This window comes from Erythranthe guttata, chromosome 12, assembly GCF_056151865.1.
Source record: "Erythranthe guttata isolate IM_541 chromosome 12, IM_541, whole genome shotgun sequence".
Lineage (NCBI taxonomy): Eukaryota > Viridiplantae > Streptophyta > Magnoliopsida > Lamiales > Phrymaceae > Erythranthe > Erythranthe guttata.
Window position 1 is genome coordinate 5,032,159 of NC_142544.1, and position 8,025 is coordinate 5,040,183.

General features: G+C 30.1%; 1 long non-coding RNA gene across 1 annotated transcript; it reads right to left on the reverse strand.

The window, feature by feature from the left end:
* Positions 1–4,915: 4,915 nt before the first annotated feature.
* Positions 4,916–6,363, reverse strand: LOC148766282 (uncharacterized). Its single transcript, XR_016034951.1, has 3 exons — positions 5,927–6,363; positions 5,773–5,820; positions 4,916–5,291 (listed from the first exon to the last, which is right to left on the reverse strand). It is a non-coding gene; the product is annotated as an uncharacterized LOC148766282 (long non-coding RNA).
* Positions 6,364–8,025: the final 1,662 nt, after the last annotated feature.

An 8,025-nucleotide genomic window follows, 5' to 3' on the forward strand; every position in this document is an offset into this window, starting at 1 on the left:
TTCTTCTGTCTTTAGGTACAAATACATGAGCTGTACAAACAACTACCAAATTCAAATCTTTTCTTTTTCTTGTGGAAAACTATAGTTATCCTAACATACACTCTTTTTTTTAATTAAATGATTTAATGATGTAATAAGAGAAAGTTAATACTTAGAATTGAATTAAAAGTTCTTTTTTCTTTTGCCAAAATAACAATAATATCATTGATATGTTCCCTCTTTATTGGTAAAAAGGAACAATTAGATGGATTTTTTTTTTTCTTAATGAAGGAACCCGCAACTAATTATATAGATGCGCTGGGTAAACCTACATTCTCGTATAATATATAGCTTGCAAACAATACAAGAAACGTAAACCACAATAGGCTAACCATGTGTGACAAGCTCCACCTTGCGACCGTTGATAAGGAGATTCGAACATGAATCAACAATTGACACAGACTCACTTGCTAGAACCAGTAGAACATCTTTGCCGGACAAAAAAAATAAAAATAAGATGGATTAGGTTAATGAAAAGAATAGGGATAGCTGTTGAGGTATACATCTATAAATTGTAATAATGATTAGTATGTCATATCTCACTAACCAAATAGGGAAAATGTGATTTTCTTGGTGGTTGTGACATTAATTTGGTTTAATCAATAAGATTAATCCTCCAGTTAACAAAGATTAACTTTTGAGACACTAATAAAATTAATTAAACCAATTTTTTGTTCATCTCTTTGTTGTTGTTTCTTTTTTTCTTTTTTTCTTTTTTTCCTTTGAGAACATCTCTTTGTTGTTAAGTGGTCCGAATTGCCATTTGTTTGTAGTAATTGTTACTCAATAAATCAAGTCAAAAGCTAATGTAAGTGTCTTCGAAGAGCTGTTGTATGGATTGTTAGCTAGATTTTAACATGCATCCTATTGTTTGTCATTGAAAGAAATCATGACTCCATTTCAAAATATGTGTCGTTTAACAATTTTTATAAATTTTTATGCACATTAAAAAATTCATCAAATATAGTTGAATTATAGGGAAATAAATAACAACAGTAAGCTAAACATTTGCTATTAAATTTGGTGATAGAAGAGAGTTAGTATTTCATAAATTTCAATTAATAATCACTTTCCCCTACTAGTACTCCATAACCGTCCTAAATTCTGTCACAATATTATTGGAAAAATGTTATTTTCATCTAAACTGTCCAATATTTTCAATCTAAACTCTCCAACTAAATGTTCTATTTTCAGTCAAAGTTGTCCAACTAACCTGTCCGAGAAACTTTTAGCAAATTCAAAATATCAGGCAAAATTTTGAGGGACTTTTAGCTAATTTCCATTTTTGTTTATATATCTTAGCAAGAAAAAATGGTGCTAGAGATGGAATAATAATTATGTTTAATACTGCAGTTTAGATTTACAACTAATCCAACTTAGAGATGGAATGTACACCAATTAATGGGACTTTTGTCCAACTTTTGATTATTTCTCATCTTATTCTCTCTTTTTAAGATAATCTCAGTACTATGAATTATGATAATGGAGAATAATAGTTGAGATCTCTTTTTCTTGAGATGGCATTGGTGGTAGAGTGTATGAACCGATCAATACAATAGAATAGTCAAATCAAATATAATGATCATGAAAAAGTAAGCAATATAATGTGGTCATGTTTCAACAATTATTATTATTTTTTTTATCTTTTTTATATAATAATTATTTGGCGTTTGAGTAATCTATAAAAAGTAAAAACAAAAAAGTCTCTCTGTTAAAAAAAAAAAAGGAAATCTCTAAACATTTATCGGCAAATTGCACAATATTAAGAGTATATGTAAAATGACTACAAGCCCTAAGAAAATTTAGTTTATAGGAAAAATTAGTAAATGATCTTAGGAAAACACATAAAAATACTTGCTCAAAAGTGTTATTGATATGTTGCGCGGGTGGGGAAACTTTGAAATGATATAACTTGATTGAGAATTGACAGTGAACTTTTAAATATGATTGTAAACTTCGAAAAAAAACCTTATAATCTAGAACACATATCGATTGTTCAAAAAAATTCGACATGTAAAAATGCGAAGGAATTATACATTGTAAAACTAACTAACATCGGACTTTTTTTTCTTTTTTTTTGAAATAATGGCTTTACAGTTTAGAGATTTCTAGTTAATTTTCCTAAAATACTTTTTTTTTTGTAACAAAGGAACCCTCGTTCAGTGGCGGAGCCACCCTTTGTTAAGGGTGGACTCAGTGGCGGATCTTTGAAGGGGCAGACCCCAAGAAAAAAAGAAATTTTTTTTTAGCTATTTGTAGTTAATTTTTTTTTGAATATTACTCTTGCGCCCCCAATTATTTTGTAAATATATTTCTTAACCCTTCAATATTTTGTTTTGTCACCATAATTTTATATAAATTATATGTATACGCATATTTATTGTAAAACAAACGAAAACTAGTACTATTTTAAATAAAAAATTATAATTATGTATTTATTTTTTATTCTTTTATTAATACCTTTAAAAAATAAAATGGAACGGAAATAATTAAATGCAATATATTATTAGAATGATTTGGATTAATTAGTTTTTTTTGAATGCTTGAAATATGACAAGATTATATTATGTACTATTTGAATTAAAATTTAACAATATAAACTTCTGTTTGCAGTGTTTTGTGAACCTAAATTTTTTTCGGGGTGCTGCCCCCAACCCCGAAAATTTAACCCACCTCCCCTAACTTTTCATTATGTATCCGCCCCTGGGTGGACTTCAGCCTACTCTGAATTTGTAAAAAATTATACTATATATTATTGCTATATACCTACTCAAATAGTTTAATTTAGCCCACTCAAGTAATTTAGTTTAGCATATCCACCCAAAAGATTATGCTTTATTAGTTTAAGTTTATAAATTTGTAGTTATTATTTACTATGTTATGTGAATGAATCAAAAAAAAAAAATCAGGGGCGCTGACCCCGAACCCCTGTAAATGGTAAGCCAACCCTGTCTCGACTTCCTAGCTCCGCCACTACACGCAGCCAACTATATAGATGAGCTGGATACATCTACACTCTCGTATAGTAGCTTATAGAACATACGAGAAACGTAAAACAAATTAGGATAACTATGTGCGACAAACTCCACTTAGCAAACATTGACAAATTGATTCGAACTTGGATCAATTACTTGGCGGGAAAAAATAAAAAAGAAAAAAAAGAAAACCAACGAATTAAACATACAAAAACTAAGCTAAAACAATCATTCGCTTGTAAGTTGATTTATTTTCTTGACCACTATTGCTTAACCAAATAAATAATGATTTGAAAAACTAGTTAATAAAGTGCAGACACGTGGCAATATAACTACCCACAATTGGAGGGTGTGACATCCTTGTATGACTGAACCCTTTCACCTTTCGCCACGTATTCGGCGGTTCCTCTATCACATACGTAAATCATATCCTAATTCCTAAGAATAAAATATATATTTTGAATATATTTATAACTCCTGAGATAACTTTAAAGTTTAAATAATTCGTTGAAAAATTCTCTAATACTATAGTTGGAAATATATATTATTCTATTTTCAGCTGAATTTGTCAGTTCGTGAGCCATATTCGTGGTTATTGCGTAGCTGGAAATAAAGTTGGTCAAATTTAAACACAGATTTTAAAATTAAATTTAGAGAAAAAAATTAAAAATAAATATTCATTGAGACTTGATACTTATAATTAGGGGATAATTAGTGAGAACCCCCTAATACATTTGACTATATGAAGGTGGATACAATCCCTTTTCTAATATTAGTGAGATCCCCCTACTTAATAATTAAAATCCTTTTTAATTAAAATTAGATTTTGACCTGACTATTCTACCCCTGAATAATTAAATCTAATAAAATATGTGATCACGTTAAATCAGCAGTTTCCAAATCTTGTAATCATAAAACCTAATCACATCTTTAGCACCCAATCGTCATTTTGTCATCTCCATCACGTCTTCTATTCTGTCTCGAACTGAGGATCCGGTGGTGGCGGCGAAGGCGTTGCGGCCAAGGAGAGGACGAAGGGGGGCCACATATCGACAACGACGAGGGAAGACCCCCGCGGTCCGTTAAAAAATCGGCACCTCTAATACAAATTGAAGCGCCTCTTCGTTGGTGACGACGCTCAAGGAGAACACGGCGGCGGCGGCGGCCAAGGAGTGGCCGCCAACTTTCACTCCTCTTTTCCACCCCGACCAACACTTGTTTTACTGCCTTATTCAAGAATTCAACTGTTGCCTCTGCGACTGCTTCCAGACCCATTTTATCATTCAATTAGAAAACAAATGAACAAATTATTTTCTAAAGGAAGAAGATTTATCACAAATTGTCGGATAATTATCCTTCAGAAATGGAGGAATCAAATGAAAGCGAAGCTTACTTTGGGGAGAGGGCAACGAGGCAGACGCACAAGATTTGCTTCGTTTTTTAATTAAGTTCATAATTTTTTTTTTCGGATTTTTTAGTGTTGAATTGTAGAAACTTGTATTGTTTTGGGAGCTAATTTTGCTCAATTATTTGTCAATCGGATGTTCGTTTGTTGAAATTGTGCTGGTGTTATTTACAAAATTATAGTTGTTTTCGTTACTGTTGTAGTCGATTTCATTAATCCAACTAGATAATTGATCTTGATAATTTGTAGTTGTTTTAATTGATAAATAGTTGTTTTCATTGAAACAATAGTTGTTTTAACAGAAGAAATATAGCTGTGTTGGTGTTATTCACAGAAATATAGTTGTTTTAACAGAAGAAATATAGCTGTGTTGGTGCTATTCACTGAAATGTAGTTGTTTTAACTGAAAAATTATACTTGTGTTGGTGTTATTCAGAGAAATATAGTTGTTTTAACTGAAAAATTATAGTTGTGTTGGAGTTAATTACATAAATATACTTGTTTTAACTGAAGAATTAATGATGCTTACATAAAAATTGATCTATATTACATATATTTATCTAATAGGACAATATTCGCTATAACAAAACAAAGTTTAAACATATCTTGAAAATTAAGAAAACGTAAATTTAAATAACAACTGTCAACAACATTAAAAAAAATCCATTTTAAGGGTTACAGTGATCAAGCGATGTTAGTGTTTGCGTTTTTGTTCGTCCTGTTGTCCTTGCACTTCCCCCATTCTAGAAGAGTCTTCACAATTTTTATCCACATGTTTGGAGGTAGTCTATTTCGATTTCTTCCTTGATGATTGAATGTTCCTCGAAAATGTTCTTTGGCGTATGAAACGTGCTACAATCATTGTGTACCCTCTGTTAAGACAATATAGATCAACATCATGTGCAAAATAAATGCATATCAAACATGGTCTGCAGAGAATTACTTATTGGTTAATTTACAGAAATATTTACAGAATAGTCTAGCTAGGCAGAATAGTCTATTTTTCAAAATTGTTTATGTACATACTAATGAACTGTTTCCAGAATATTTTATTAACACTTAACAAAAACAGTTTAACAATAAATGAGACAACCAAGCAAATAGACTATTTCGAATCACAATGGCATGGAGATTGACCTATTTTAAAAAAAAAGTCTATTTGCAAAATAGTCAATTTATAACTACGCAGAATAGTCTATTTACAGAATGTCATGTAAAACTACTGCATTATTACCTAAATAGTCTGTTAAGAGTTAACAAAAACAGTTTACTAATAAATCCCACAAATTATAGCAGGAATTCAAGTCATACAAACAAATTCCAGAAATTATAGCAGGAATTCAAAATAATTACCTGCGTCGGTTAGCCGAATGTCGTTCAATGCTTTCGTCCTGCGTTCTCCTGTTCACAAAAACAAAATGTAAAAAAAGCACATTTGTAGGCTGTGTTTTTTGATATAATCGAAAAGAGGATATGAGTAAACAAGACTATTTCAGGGGATACTTACTGCTCCCAGGCGTTGCTTTATTTCTCGATTGCGCTGCGTGGGTGTCCATAGCTTCAAGAATTTCACTTTTTTGGGAGTTTCGTCGCTCTTTTATTTTATTTTCTTTACCCAGGGAATGGAACAGCGTGGTTGTATCGCAGATTATGGTGGGTGAGTGAGTTTAAGAATTTGGCAGCGATTCAATTTCTCTACCCATAGGTTTTGTCGCCGGCGTAGTTATTTAGCAGAATTAGGTTTTGCAGTGGGAGTTATGGAAAGATTAGGAAGAGCGAGATTTGGGGAGAAAATCTCACACGTTTCAGCAGTTTATTTTCCAGATTTTTAGTGATTTTTTATTAGACATAACGTGGCTCAAAAAAGGCTATTTTCGGGATTAATTAAAATAGTGGGTTTCCTACCAATATTGAAAATGTGGCTGGATCCCCCATTATTAAAAAAACACTAGAGGGGGTTATGACTAATAGTCCCTATAATTAGACTCGATACGTAAAAAGAAAGAATTGTTGGCCAGCCCTAAGCAACACTAATAATATTTTTGCAATTAATTTTTTAAATTGTTTATTTCTACTATTTTTTATTTATAAAAAGTTCAAAATAAAACCAAACAGTGTACAATTATTTCAAAATCAATCCTTATTTTTCAAGTGTACATCTCTAATTATGTATTCACGTTTCTTTGTGTTTTATGTATCACTAATAAATTTTATTATAATAATATAATGTAATATATTTTTTTTATTATAATTGTTATTGATGTATTTAAATAATCATTTTTTTCCACTTTGAAATGTTATTGGTACACGCGGAATACTAGTGTAAGATATTCTTTTCCATATAGGAACATAAATGTATTTCAACGACTGATATGTAATAAGTTACTATTAGGAGTGAAAGTCGGATAGATTGGATCGGAATTAGCCTTTTCGAAAAAAAAAAAAAAATATTCGGAATCTAAAAATTCATTCCAGTTCCAAAAGACCCGGAATTTTCAGAATTTCGGAAAATTCTCGGAAATCACATAAGTTTTAAAATTTCAAAACTTAGTGGAAATTTTCTGAAAATTTCATATCAAAAAATAAGAATATCCACGTCGATAAATGTAAAACTAATCACTACTAAATTTCAGTTAAAAAATTAAATAAAATAAAACACATCATAATATCCAATAAAACTTCTAGCAATAATTCAATATGTCAAAATCTTAAAACAAAACTTAAATATAAGGTAAGAGAAACTAGGGTATAAAGTAAAAGAAACTAATGTTTTGTTAGGTGACATATATCATACCAAGTCTTTGACATGCCCATAAAATATAAATGCAATTAAATCCTTAGTTTATTTTGAATTATGTAAAATAAGCATTATATAATATATATTATAAATACAATTAAATCCCTAGTTTATTTTGAATTATGTAAAATAAGTATTATATAATATATATTATTTATATAAGGTGTATTTTTCGGATTTTTTTAGAATTAATTTCGGAAATAAAATCGGATTGAAAATCGGAAATTCTAATTTTTTTATATATATAATTCCAATTACAGTCCAAAAAACATTGGAAACTAGTCTTTCAGAATCATAATGAAAAAAATTATTCCAAAATCAAATTTTTTTGGATTCGATGGAAAATGGAATTTCTGCTCCAACTTGCACCTCTAATTATTATAATATTGTTGCTGCAAAGAAAACATATCCAAACGATCTAAACTTTAGCAATGTTATGATGTTTGTTTTGGCTATTTATTTTTATTTGTTTGAAGGGCGGCTAAATACGTGCCAAACTATGTTGCTTTCCCCTAGTAAGCAATCTTGTGAAATAAGGTTAAAACAGCCTTGCATTCCAAAATATTCCAAGAAAGGAAATTGGATAAGGTTGAAAAGAAAAAAAAATAAAAAAAAATAAGAGAAAATACTATATATATACACATGAATGCTTTGTATTCAAAGCAAAGCAAACCTTCTCCAAGAATACGTATACGGGCTTCTTTAATTTATTATGTTGCTATTTTTTCTCACGTTTGGTTCACTAATCTACACACTAGAACATCCTTTGTTAAATAATCGACTAGTTCATAATCTCGTTAAGATAATGA